This window comes from Amblyraja radiata, chromosome 24 (assembly GCF_010909765.2).
Source record: "Amblyraja radiata isolate CabotCenter1 chromosome 24, sAmbRad1.1.pri, whole genome shotgun sequence".
In the NCBI taxonomy this organism is placed as follows: domain Eukaryota; kingdom Metazoa; phylum Chordata; class Chondrichthyes; order Rajiformes; family Rajidae; genus Amblyraja; species Amblyraja radiata.
Window position 1 is genome coordinate 17410308 of NC_045979.1, and position 14953 is coordinate 17425260.

At 44.0% G+C, this 14953-nt stretch overlaps 1 protein-coding gene across 1 annotated transcript in view; it reads right to left on the bottom strand.

Moving 5' to 3' along the window:
* Positions 1-14953, bottom strand: part of itpr3 (inositol 1,4,5-trisphosphate receptor type 3) — a 196339-nt gene that overhangs the window by 125895 nt on the left and 55491 nt on the right. The window lies entirely within an intron of this gene.

Genomic DNA, 14953 nt, shown 5'->3' on the forward strand with positions numbered 1-14953 from the left:
GAAAAGGTTGCCCCTGCAGTTCCAATTAAATCTTTCCTCTCTCACCTTGAACCTATGCTTCAGAATGTAGACTTTACTTTTAGACTTTAGTGATACAGGTCCTCCAGCCCAAGTCTGCGGTGACCAGCGATCGATCACCTGGTACACTAGCACTATCCGACACACTAGGGACAATTTACTATTTTACTGAAGCTAATTAATCTACAAACCTGCATGTCTTTGGAATGTGAGAGGAAACCGGTGCACCCAGAGAAAACCCACACGGTCACAGAGAAATGTACAAACCCCGTGCAGGCAGCTCCCATAGTCAGGATCGAATCCGGGTCTCTGGTGTTATAAAGCAGCTACTTTACCACTGTGCCACTGTGCCACCCTATGTCCTCTAGTTCCTGATCTCCCTTCGCAAGTGAAAAAAATCTCTGTGCTTTCACCCAATCTATTTTCCTCATTGATACATAGAAACATGGACAATAGGTGCAGGAGTAGGCCATTTGGCCCTTTGAGACAGCACCGCCATTCAATGTGATCATGGCTGATCATCCACAATCAGTACCCCGTTCCTGCCTTCTCCCCATATCCCTTGACTCTGCCATCTTTAAGAGCTCTGTCTAGCTCTCTCTTGAAAGCATCCAGAGAACCAGCCTCCACCGCCCTCTGAGACAGAGAATTCCACACACTCACAACTCTCTGTGTGAAAAGGTTTTTCCTCATCTCCGTTCTAAATGGCTTACCCCTTATTCTTAAACTGTGGCCCCTGGTTCTGGACTCTCCCAGCATCGGGAACATGTTCCCTGCCTCTAGCGTGTCCAAACCCTAAAGGGCCTGTCCCGCTTGCATGCGATTGCATGCGTTTGGCGCGACCAAGCGTGGACGCTTGAGGCGTACAGGCACCGTATGGCCGCGCGGGGCCGGTCCCTTTTTCCGGTGGCCACTATATTTTCAACACGTTGAAACATTTTCGGCGATAGTGGGTTTGACGCCAATGAGCGTAGCTTGACTTCTCCTGACATAGGTTCTGTTGTAGGTTGTCGCCAGGATGACGTAGGTTGTCGCCAGTTTTTCGGCGACCTGCTACGACTATGACAGTCGCCGGCAGTTGCCTAAAAAATCGCCATGTGGGACAGGCCCATTATTCTTAAGCTGTGGCCCCTGTACCCCCAACATGTTTCCTGCATCTAGCCTGTCCGATCCCTTAAGAATTTTATGTTTCAATAAGATTCCCTCTCATCCTTCTAAATTACAGTGAATACAAGCCCAGTCGCTCCATTCTTTCATCTTATTGTCAGTCCCGCCATCCCAACCTTGTGAACCTATGCTGCACTCCCTCAATAGCAAGAATGTCCTTCCTCAACTTAGGAGACCAAAAACTACACACAATTCTCCAAGTGTGGTCTCACCAGGGCCCTGTACAGCTGCAGAAGGACCCTTTTGCTCCTATACTCCTCTCATTATAAAGGCCAACATACCATGAGCTTTCTTCACTGCCTGCTGTATCTGCATGCTTACTTTCAGTGACTGATGCACAAGGACACCCAGGTCTCGTTGTGCTTCCCCTTTTCCCAACCTGGCACAATTCGGATAATAATCTGCCTTCCTGTTCTTGCCACCAAAGTAGATAACCTCACATTTATCCACATTGTACTGCATCTGCCATGCATCTGCCCACTCACCCAACCAGTTTAAGTCACCCTTTATCTTCATAGCATCCTCTTCACAGTTCACACTGCCACCCAGCTTTGTGTCATCTGCAAATTTGCTAATGTTACTTTTAATTCCTTCATCTAAACCATTAATAATTGTAAATAGCTGTGGTCTCAGCACCGAGCCTTGCGACACCCCACTAATCCACCCCTGCCATTCTGAAAGGAACCCGTTAATCCCTACTCTTTGTTTCCTGTCTGCCAACCAATTTTCTATCCGTGTCAATACCCTACCCCCAATTACATATGCTCTAATTTTGCCCACTAATCTCCTGTGTGGGACTATATCAAATGCTTTCTAAAAGCCCGGGTCCACTACATCAACTGGCTCTCTCTCATCCATTTTTTTGGTTACTTCCTCAAAAAAGTTCCAGAAGCTTAGTCAAACATGATTTCCCCTTCATAAATCCATACTGACTTGGACTGATCCTGTTACTGCTATCCAAATGTGCCGCTATTACACCTTTATTAATCCAACATCTTCCCCACCACGGATGTCAGGCTATAATTCCCTGCTTTCTCACTCTCCTTTCTTAAAAAGTGGAATTAAATTAAATTTAAATTTAATTTCTTTATTTATATAGCACATTTTTAGTCAACTTGCATTGACCCCAAAGTGCTTCACATAATTACATTCACACACACAGGCAAAGGTGGGTGAAGTGTCTTGCCCAAGGACACACACAGGCAAAGGTGGGTGAAGTGTCTTGCCCAAGGACACAACGACAGTATGCACTCCAAGCGGGATTCGAACCAGCTACCTTCCGGTTGCCAGCCGAACACTTAGCCCATTGTGCCATCTGTCGTCCAATCATGAATAACATTAGCTACCCTCCAATCCACAGGAACTGATCCAGAATCTACAGAACATTGGAAAATGATCACCAACGTGTCCACGATTTCTAGAGCCACCTCCTTGAGTACCCTGGGATGCAGACCATCAGGCCCTGGGGATTTATCATCCTTCAGTCTACCCAACGTAATTTCCCGACTAATGTGAATTTCCTTCAGTTCCTCCGTCACTCTAGGTCCTCTGTCCCCCAGCACATCTGGGAGATTGATTCTGTCTTCACTAAGGAAGACATAAACTAAGTATTTAAGAAGGAACTGCAGATGCTGGAAAATCGAAGGTACACAAAAATGCTGGAGAAACTCAGCGGGTGCAGCAGCATCTATGGAGCGAAGGAAATAGGCAACGTTTCGGGCCGAAACCCTTCTTCAGACTAAATAAGGAATTTATTATGGAGAACAAGGAAATGGCAGACGAGTTGAACAGGTACTTAGTTTATCATAAACTAAGTACCTGTTCAACTCGTCTGCCATTTCCTTGTTCTCCATAATAAATTCACCTGTTTCATGATTTCATACACCTCTATAAGATCACACCTCACCCTCCTACGCTCCAAGGAATAAAGTCCTAGCCTGCCCAACCTCTCCCTGTAGTTCAGGCCCTCGAGCCCTGGCAACATGGTTGCAAATCTCCTCTGCTCTCCTTCCAGCTTGGAAACTTTTAAAAACCTTTGTCATTGAAACGTTGGAGGGAGATATTTCAGTACACTATTGTTACAAAACTCAGCAGGTTTAAATTTTGGAAATGTTGCCCTGTTGGGAATTGCACTTCCACCCTGCTACTGAAACGCTGCCAGATTTCACATACTTACACTTCCAGCTGCATCCATGAGCACGTTTTGTTTACCTAAATTTTTTGAACAGATTGTTATTGTGCATCCTTTACAACAGAAACAAGTTCAAGCAGGAAACACGAGTGAAAGTCAACAACCTGCTTTAGTAAGAGTGTTTCTTCTGCTGTCGCTTGCGTCCTGCATTACGACTACCGTAATTCTTTGCAGTTTGAATTCTTAGGCTTCCATTTGCAAAAGGAGAATCACGGCAGCATAGTGTCACAGCTGGTAGAGCCGTTGCCGCACAGCGCCAGGGACCGTGTGGCTGTGTCGGTTTCCACCGTGTGCTCCGTTTTCCTCCCACATCCTGAAGATGTGTGTGTCCGTAGGTTAATTGGCCTTTTGAGGCAATTTACAGAAGCCATTAACCTACAAATCTGCACGTCTTTGGGATATGGGAGGAAAGCAGAGCACCCGGAGAAAACCCACGTGGTCACAGGTTGGTGCAGACTTGGTGGGATGAAGGACCTGTTACTGAGCTGTAACTTCCCACATCTTTCATAGAGCATTCAACAAACCACATTTTGTTGGTGTTAACGCTGCAGTTGGGAGCACCTCGATGCTGTTTTTAACAATATTGGATAAAAAGTGAGAACCTCAATTGAAAGTATGACAGAACGATGTGACCAGGTTTACTTCTATGACAGTGCGCTGAAACTGGTTGTATTCAGTACGACATTACATTCTGAAGTGCTGTTTCTGATCAGAGTTGTCAGCAAGTGTGATCATGCAAGAGGCAGATACTGCAGTGGTGTCCAAGAGTCCTTTAGATAGGGTCGTGTCAGTGCAGGGAATAGAGGGAGATAGGATCATGTACAGGCAGATGAGATCAGTTTGTCTTGGCATCATAATCAGCAGACTCATCGAGTGCCAGAGGGCCCGCTCCTGTGTTGTCCTGGTCTACGTTCTATATTCAATTATGCTCGGTTCTTAAAGGCACACAATACGGGGCCAACTACACTTTATAACCAACGTGCTCCAACTCGCTGAGTAATACTGCAATGATGATGGAGAGGCGGGTACTTTGTGCTTGGGCAAACAGAGACCATCCCGGCCGACAGTCAGCTTTAGGTTTAATCTCACATAAAGGAACTGCAGATGCTGGTTGATACCTATGATAGACCCACAATGCTGGAGTAATTCAGCGGGTCCGGCAGCATCTTTTGAGAAAAAGGATGGGTGACGTTTCAGGTCGGGACCCTTCTTTTATCAAAGTGCTCACATTGGATCAATGGGCTGAATGTCCTTAGAGTCATAGAGTCGTTTCGGTTCTGAAGAAGGGTCCCAACCTGCAACATGACCTATCCATTTTCTCCAGAGATGCTGCATGACCCGCTGAGTTACTCCAGCATTTTGTGTCTATCTTTGGTATAAACTAGCACCTGCAGTTTCTTTACATCTTATATTTATCTTAGGCTTATCTTTATTATTGTCACATGTACCAAGGTACAGTGTTTTGCATGCTAACAGTCAAATTAGATAACCCTATCCATAAATTCAATCAAGCCAAACTCGTATAATACGTAGAGCAAAGGGGAAGATACAGAGTGCATAATGTAGTTCTCAGCAATGTAGCGCATCAGGTCCATAGACAAAGTACAATGTCCACAATGGGGTAGAGGTATATCGGAGAGTACCCTAGCTTATGGAATATCTAGAATATCTTTACGAATATAAGTGTGGTTTAGTTTACTTTAGTTCAGTTTAAAGGTGCAGCGTGGAAACAGGCTCTTCAGACTACCGAATCCACGCCGTCAGCGATCACCCCGTATACTGGCACTATCCTACACACTAGGGACAATTTACAATGTTACTGAAGCCTTTTGACCTGCAAACCTGTACATCTTCGGAGTGTGGGAGGAAATCGGAGCACACGGAGAAAACCCACACGTTGGTGGGGAGAAGGTACAAACTCTGTACAGACAGCACCTGTAGTCAGGATCAAACCTGGGTCTCTGGCGCTGTGAGGCAGCAACTCTGCCACTGTGCCGCACCTGCAGTATCCATAATGCCTGAAACATTGGGGATTTCTGCAATGCAGACCAATGTCCAAACAAGCTCAGATTATTCTTGTGGCGGAAGAAAAGTCAGATGAAGTCCAATGAGGACATAGTTTCTAAAATGTTTAGTAAATGAAGCAGAGAGGAGCATGAAATTTAAAACTGTACTGCAAAACAGGCCCTTCAGCCAACAATGTGAACTTATGACATTGACAACGACGGGAATTTTTTTTAAGCACAGCAGGTTATAAAATTTTAAATTAAATGGTGGAAGGAGTATCTTCAAGAGCCACTTTCAACTGCAATTGAAAGAGGTTAACATATAAGAATGGAGCTATTTGAATAGACACAAACTGCTGGAGTAACTCAGCGGGTCAGGCATCATTTCTGGAAAATAAGGATGGGTGATGTATCAGGTCGGGACTCTTCTTTTTTCCCCAAAGTGCTAACATTGGATCAATGGGGTAAATGTCCTTAGAATCAAAGATTCATACAGCCTGGGAACAGGCCCTTCGGGACAACTTAACCACACCGACCAACATGCCCCGTCTACACTAGTCCCACCTGCATGCATTTGGCCCATATCCCTCTAAACCTGTCCTATCCATGTACCAGTCCAAATGTTTTTATAAACGTTGTGATAGAACCTGCCTCAACTGCCTTCTCCAGCAGCTCGTTCTACATACCCACCACCATTTGTGTAAAATAATTGCCTATTATACATGTCCCCCCTCACCTTAAACCTTCTCTGCTGTATTTTATTCATTTAAATGTTATCAGTGTAATGTTACCAGTTTTAGTCAAGATCAAAAGTTAATTAGGCTTTTCGCATAAAAATGAGACCTGCTTGATATAATCTTACAGGTGTCGATAAACCAAATCTCTTGGTTTCAACAAGGGAAGAATGATGTACTTGTGTGATCAGATCTTGTTTCACTATCAGATAGCTAGCTGCCGAGACACATTTAAAAAAGTACATTGGTTTAACATCAAGGAGGGCCATCGATAGAGTAGGGGGACCCGCGCCAGAGAGCAAGGAGAGGGCCCCACGCTGCTGAGCGTTACTTGGCGGGGGCCCACCGAAAACAAAGGGAAACCCGGCAAGGGGGTCGCTGTGAGCAGATAACACTGATAACAATGAACCTTTTGTAACTTAGTCAGTGCCAGAGACGTGCTGACTAATGTGTGCTGCCTCGGTGAGGTCTGCTGTACAATTTCATCTGGGTACATGTGACAATAAAGTATTGTTGAATCAGTGAAAATCGTGTCTGCCTCCAGGGAGATTTATTTGTTTGTTTGGAATGCAGTTGATTTGATTCACCGACTTTCTCATTTCCGCTCTAGTTGAGGATTTTTGTCATGTTTCATGTTCTTTGGTCTGAGAGCAGAGAAGGAAATGATCATCAATATTTTGCACAATGCTGTTTTTCTGGAACTTCACCGTAACAGGAAGGAATCAGACCACCACTGTTTTCTCGATTTTGTTCTTCCTCATTCAAAGGAATATATACCAACCTTTTCCCTTGTTGTTGCAAACTTGCAGTTATTTTTAGCTAACCTGTTTATTTTTTAATGCATGATGGTGCATTACTTCCATCTAATACTTGTTTCAACTCTTTGCAAAAAGCTGCCTACAGTAGAACACAAAATTCCTTGGAAGTGCCGTCATATGTTGATCGGGTGGTTAAAGAGGCTTTTGGCAGATTGGCCTATATCAGAGTATTGAGTATATTAATACATCCGTTCGGTCCTTACCTCCGCTCGGTCCGCATTAACCAACCTGACCTACCGGTGGCTCAGCACTTCAACTCCCCCTCCCATTCCATATCCGACCTCTCTGTCCTGGGTCTCCTCCATGGCCAGAGCGAGCACCACCGGAAATTGGAGGAACAGCATCTCATCTTGGGGAGTCTGCATCCTGGTGGCATGAACATTGAATTCTCCCAATTTTGTTAGCCCTTGCTGTCTCCTCCCCTTCCAATCTCTCCCTCAGCCCTCGGGCTCCTCCTCCTTTTTCCTTTCTTCTCCCCGCCCCCTCCTGCCCCCCATCAGTCTGAAGAAGGGTTTTGGCCCGAAACGTTGCCAATATCCTTCGCTCCTAGATGCTGCTGCTCCCGCTGAGTTTCTCCAGCATTTTTGTGTACCTATTGAGTATATTAGTTGGGAGGTCATGTTGCAGTTATATAAGATGTTGGTGAGGCCACATTTAAAGTATTGAGTACATTTCTAGGGCACCATGTTTGAAAGATGTCAAGTTGGAAAAGGTGCAGAGAAGATTTAGGAGGATGTTGCCAGGACTCGTGGGTCTGAGCTATCCAGAGAGGTTGAGCAGGCTGGGGCTCTATTCCTTAGAACATTGGAGGATGAGGGGTGATCATATAGAGTTGAACAAAATCTTGCAAAGAATAGATGGGGTTGAAAGGGAAAAATAGATCTGCAATGATTGAATGGCAGAGTAGATTTGATGGGCCAAAAATCCTAATTCTGCTCTTATACCATACTATATGGAGGATTGGCAGTTTTACTACAACTGGGATTTTCTCTCCCAAGTTATGGCCCGACTATTGCCGCACTGATAGCGCTTGCTTGCCAAGACTAGTCCATTACTAATGTTGTGTTGTGCAACAAAGCAAAGCCTAAAACAAGCTGATCTTTAGCCTATTTCTTCTGGCTGTGCTTTCTATTACATGATGTGAGTGTGGTTGTTGTTTTTTTTACACCAACATCATTTATCTGACATTAGTATGCAATCAAGTAGGACTTCATTTTCCATAACCAAATAACTAAAAGGAGAGAATCCTTTAAAATGTCTTCTCAAATCTTTTCAATTAAGATACGATCTCTCCCATGTTGTAGCTGAAGGATTTCTTTTTGCATTGATTTTGAATTGTTTTTTTCTTTTAGTCAGCACGCTGGCGCAATGGTAGAGTTATTGCCTCACATGCCAGAGACCTGAGTTTGATCCTGACTATGGGTGCTGTCTGTATGGAGTTTGCACGTTCTCCCTGTGACCACAGGGTTTTCTCCTGCAGCTCCGGTTTCCTCGCAGGCTACAAAGATGTGCAGGTTTGTAGGTTAATTGGCTTCTGTAAATTGTCCCTAGTGTGTAGAATAGAACTAGTGTACGGGGTGATTATTGGTCGGCATGGACTCGTTGGGTCGAAGGGCATTTTTCCACGCTGTGTCTATAAACTTAACTAAAAGTCCTTCTGTACACACAACAAAGTTCTCCTTTGTCTGCTTCCTTGAAAGATATCCTTTTATTCACCGTGCACAAATATGCTGTACAAGCACGCTGTCTTTACATCCTGTTCAACAAAAACAAAGTAACAAATTCCTAACTGAACAATGCGACCTGATATCAGCAGTAAAAAGACACTTGAGACACATAAACAGAGATGATTGTGTGATAGCTGTCATGTTTCTTCTTCATTTGATGTTTTTCCTTAACAGGTCTTTTGGCATGTAGAAAAGTGTGACTGCAAACATCATCGTTCAATTGTCCTTTGAAATTCACGGAAAATACTATGAGTTCCAAAGCAAAAATATTTGAGGAACAGCGAAAATCAAACTGCTGGAGATTCCAGCTTCTCATTGGCGATGAACAATATAATGAAAAAAAGACACAAAGTGTTGGAGTAACTCAGTGGGTCCGGCAGCATCTCTGGACAACGTGGATGGGTGACCCGAAACTGCACCAATCTATGTTCTCCAGAGATGTTGCCTGACCCGTTTGGAACTCGAAACATCACGTATCTTGGTTTAGTTTATTGTCATGTGTTTCAAGGTACAGTGAAAAGCTTTTGTTGCGTACCAACCAGCCAGCAGAGAGACAATACATGATTACAATCGAGTTCTCCACAGTGTGCAGATAGATACATGCTAACGGGAATGATGTGAATAATGTTCAGTGCAAGATAAAGCCAGTAAAGTCCGATTAAAGATAGTCTGACGGTCTCCAATGAGATGGATGGTAGGTCAGCATCGCTCTCTAGTAGTGTTAGGATGGTTCAGTTCCCTGATAACATCTCGGAAGAAACTGACCCTGAATCTGGAGGTGTGCGTTTTCACATTTCTATACCTTTTGCCTGATGGGAGAGAGAAGAGTGAGTATCACTCACAATCAGTGAGGGTGGAATCGTATATATTGGCTGGAAAGAGAAATTATAGCAGTTTTCCTTTTCCCTTGTGAGACAATATCAAATTAGATGGGTTTTTGCACCAATCAGGTAGTTTTGTGATTGTTATTATCAATGAGTAGCTGCATTTACCATCCATAGCTATCAAAGTCAGATTTGAACTTTGTTTTGTGGATGACTCAGCCTGTAATTTAAGCACCACACTACGACCGACAAAGACCTTGTTCGGAAATGGGCTGGCTGGCAGGATATGGGAAGTTGGGTAATGGATGGGACAGGATGTGACTCATGGTCTCCTGTTCACATCTGTGCTCTGGCTGCAGATCGACAATGTAGCGATGAACGCCGCTGATGTAGGGTTAGGGAGCTACATCTCCAGCTGCCCAGCCCACTCCCTGTAACACTCACTATCACTCATGCAGGGTCTCATCTGCACCCACATACACACATGTACATAGAGGACATGGAGATAGGGGGAGAGGGCAAGGGCGAGGAGGAGGCACAGAGACGGAGGGACACAGAGAAGGCGAGGGAGATATATAGAGAGGAGAGGGGGAGACACAGAGGGATAATTCATGTCAGACCCTGCTTCAGACTCAGATCCTTCTTCAAAGCCTCAATATTGATCATCCACCTATTGCACCACCTTGACTACACCAGTAAAAATTGGGATCATGATGGACGTTGAGTTCTGTGCTATTTTCCAACTTACATTTCATAGTTGGATTTTACTTCGACAAGGCAATAATGTAAATTGCTCATTTTGGAAAACAATTATTTTCCAAGACTGAAGTCTTTCCCCGGAAATGAAAACACCAATGAAAAATTAGTTTAGAGATATAGCTTGGAAACAGGCTCTTCAGCCCACCGAGTCCACGCCGACCTGCAATCATCTCGTACGCTATCCTACAAACTTGGGACGTCACAATTTTGTCAAAGCCAATTAGCCTACAAACCTGCATGTCTTCGAAGTATGGGATTAAACTGGAGCACCTGGAGAATATCCACACAGTCACAGGGAGAACGTATAAACTCCATACAGACAACACGCACAGTCAGAATCAAACCCAGTTCTCTGGCGCTGTAAGGCAGCAACTCTACTGCAGCGCCATTGTGCCAACTGTATGACAGTCATAATAAGGATTAAGCTTCAAAGTGTATACGGGGCCCTGCAATAAATGGTTATTGTGACCAATGTATCCAATCTGAACAGTCAACTTCCACCATTAACAACTGGTGGATCGACTGTATTTATAGAAGTAAACACCTGTCATCTTGCACAATAACCAACAGAGGAAAGCTGAATTCAAGGGAAATTTCAAGGCAGATAACACTCTAAAGTATGAAAACAATCAATGACAATCTATTATAAATTGCATTCAAGGAATCTATGAAATGTGGATCGTACAGTAGGAGTAATGAGGAAGTTAGATTATTTTTTTTAAAAAAGCATTCTGTGGCATTAAGTTGAACAAATGCCAGCTGCCAAATAAATTTGCTGCCCAAACAATTTAAAGGAACATCTACCAGCAGGTTATCAATGCAACTCAATCCATTTCAGCCAAATTCATTTTCTAGCACCTTACACGCTGTCTCACAATTTACGGCACAGTGGTGCAGCGGTAGAGTTGCTGCCTTACAGTGCCCAGGTTTGTATCATGACTACGGGTGCCCTCTGTACGTAGTTTGTACGTTCTCCCTGTGACCACGTGGGTTTTCTCCGGGTGATCCGGTTTCCTCCCACACTCCAAAGACGTACAGGTTTGTAAGTTATTCGGCTACAGTGAAATTGTAAATTGTCCCTCGTGTGTAGGGTAGTGCTAGTGTATGGGTGATCGCTGGTCAGCATGGACTCGGTGGGCCGAAGGGCTTGTTTCCACGCTGTTTCTCTAAAGTCGTGTAAATATAATAAAAATGATTCTGCTTATAATTATTGATCAATGAAAGGTAATTTGTTAGAAGATATTTGGAGAGCGTTCATTTCTCGACATTCATGTTTGAAATAGTTTGTGTTTGGTTACTGTTAGAGTGGCACCCCAGTGGCACAGCTGCTGCCTCACTGTGCCAGAGACCCGGGTTCGATCCTGACCTCTCGTGCTTTCTGTGTGGAGTTTGCCACATTCTCACTGTGACTGTGTGGATTTCCTCTGGGTGCTCAGGTTTCCTCCCACATCACAAAGACCTGCGGGTTTGTAGGTTATTTGGCCTCTATAAAAATAATTGCCCCCAGTGATCGATAGTCAACATGGACTCAGTGGGCCGAAGGGCCTGTTTCCATGCTGTATCTCGAAACTAAAGTAAAATTAAATACTTTTGACATTAAGGTAGGGACCAGAGAAGGAGAAATTTGAAAATGACATGAAACTTGGAGCTCTGGTCAACACCCAAGACATCAAGGAAATGGGATGAGTGGGAGTAAGTGGTATCCATTGTTTAATGGTACAATGCACAGTGCTGTACTGTCATACACAAGCACATCCCTGATTAGTAAAGTGTACAGAAATAGTCCACTGAGCCTGCATGCAAGAGGTGCCTCGGTTTTGGTGCCATTTACAAATTCCAGTCCGCGCTCTAGGTTTTGTGAGTGGTGCTCGATCCAGGTGAGCCCCAGGCTGCTGCAGGGCCTCCAGCTGTCACCATCCTTGGATGTGTGGGTCGAACTGCGCATCGATGTCCCACCTTTATTGCCCGGGCGCACCTTGCTCTTATTGCCCCCCTTCCTCACCAACACCAAATTCCACCAAATGGGGTGTGTAAAATGTGAGCAAAACAACTTGCCAACAACTTTTATTCGGACCTCTAATTTCCAGGCTGCCGTTGAACCAGGCTGCCTTGATGTCTGACTGTCTGTGGTCTGGGGGACATTTATACCTGATGCGTGCATCTTCCTACAAACACATTGTCTACGGGGAGTTCTTACTAAATCCTCTTCTGTGATGAATTGTTCTGACATAATAATATTATCTATGTACAGACCGATTCATCCATATTCTCCCCTTATCTCACCCCCTGAAAGGCTATTTGTTTTATCCCGGTACTTCAAGAACGTTTCTTTTATTCTTTCACTAATGGATTCCCTAATTAGTTTCGCCACCCATGCCGATGAAGTTTTCTTTCTAGCTCCTTGGTTTCCCTTAGTGTCCTCCATCTGTGGGGCAATCCTAGAAGATAGAAGATCTCTCCCCGATGTCTCTATGTCAGATTTAAATTTAGTGGGAGGAGTCGAAGATAACGCTGACTCATCCCGTGTGCCAGCTTGCACGCAGCGCATGGTTTCTCCGAATTGGGAACATGTGAGTTCTGTGAGGAATACTGTGGCTCTATCTCTACTCCGAAGAATTCTGCACACCCTGGCATAGAATAAATCTCTCTCCCTTCAAGATGTACAAACCCTTTCTCATTCTTACCGAATTTACCCAATTTCATTTCCGTCGGCACCTTCCCTTTGAGAGCCGTCTCAACAGCCTCCCTTCCGAAAGATGACACTCTCTCCTGCTCCTGGCTTGCTAATTCTCCTTGTCCCCGATCTGAAATGCCCTGAGGATTAGTTCTATCGTTTTCTCCTATCCCCAATTTACCAGCCACCATTCTCAGGGTGGACAGTAAAACAATTTATTTATTTTTCTTTTAATGTAGAATATCTTCCACATTTCAATTAACTCGTTTGCTTCCTCACTATTCCCATATTTTTTAACAATCGTCTCTATATAGTTTATCCCGATTAGAGACTTTATTCCCCCCAACGGCCAAAGTTGGTCTTTCAAAATTGCATTTAATTTCTCCAATAATCCTCTCAGTCTATCCGCTTCATTTGGAAGCTCCCTGCAAATTATCCTTATCGGGCTTTACAATCTGTTTGATCGATCCTTCTCACAGACATTCCCCATTCTCGGAACAATGGACAAAACATAAATTACAAAATAAAGGTTCCAGACACGAACACCTCTTTCTCTCACAGACTCCAGGGTCAATGGAATCTCTCCCACACAATGGTCAACGATCTTTCCGATTCACCCTTACTCTAGCAATCGCCTTCTTTCAACTGTCTCCCAGTAACTCCTTTTCAATCACTCCTGTTTAATTATTCAAACCACTCGCTCCTATTCAGTGTCTCACAACTCTCTTATCTGTTAAATCACAATCACTGCATTCAATTCCAAACTTTCAAACTCCCCCTCGCAGTCTCTCAAGCAGCAATCTCTCTCTCACTTAATTAACATTATGTTTGCACAAACAGACTAACCCAAACCACGTTAACAAAACTATAATTGAGAATGAAAATATTCCCCGATTATCAATAACCCACAACACACCCCAATATAAACTATAAGCATCCAGTAAACCCCACTAATTAATCCTCCTCGTGGTACAATCAATCAGTGGGATGACTCCTCCCCCAACGCAGCGATCAAAGGAGTACAACCCTTGATCAAACCACCCCGATTCAGATTCTTACAAAACGATCTTAAACAACTACGAATATCTAACTTAAACACACTCTCACTTCAAGGTTTAAATCTGTAAACACTCGCACAAGCAGCAACACAAATGATGGTCCACGGACTTAACACGGTCTAAAACTTAACTTTTAATTACTCTAAGTTTATTTACATATGGAGAATATTTACAAAATCCAGATCTTATGACAACAAAGAAAACTAGATTTTTACAATTTATAAAATGAGTTAAAGCACTGATGCACAATTCACGAACAGTCGATCTCGACGCCGCATCACGCTGTTATCATGCAGTGAACCTCTCCCTCTGATACTGAAGATTTTCCCCTTCATAGTTTACTCTTTGCTGAGGGGTACTATTCCTTAAATGATTACTTTTCCTCCCGTAGGTTACTATCCCTCTGCTAAGACTGGATTTCTATAGGGGGACCTCTATCCCTCCTCTCTAAGTTCGACAGAATTAGGGGTACCCTTCGCTATTCGGATTACTTTTCGTCAAGTAAGGAGGCTCCCGTCTCTCAGGTACTCTTCGCTATCAGGTACTGGTCAACAATCGACCAGAGGGTTACTATTCACTGTTGCTCAGCCGCTATTTGGAATCGATCATGGACATGCACCAACTTCGAAGTTCTATATACAGGAATTCGAATTCCACCTTACTGGCAGAACTTCAATATGAAATCCAGTATTTGAAAATTTAGCTGCAAATATACTCAGACTCAAACTCGATCTCCTAATTTTTAGTGCGTATCTCTCTTACTACGCGGGCTCTCGAATCAGCTAAAATTGCCCAGTTAAATTCTTGAATGAACTGGAGTATTCCGGCCAATCTATATTCTGTCCGTCCAAGCCCGGTACCGTCTTGAGGCTCTTTGTCCGTCACTTCAGGGAGAGACTCAGATACCTACACACAGACACACTTCTCTGCTAAGTACCGAGGATCCAGCGCCCAGCCGCTTCGCGCTGTGAATTATC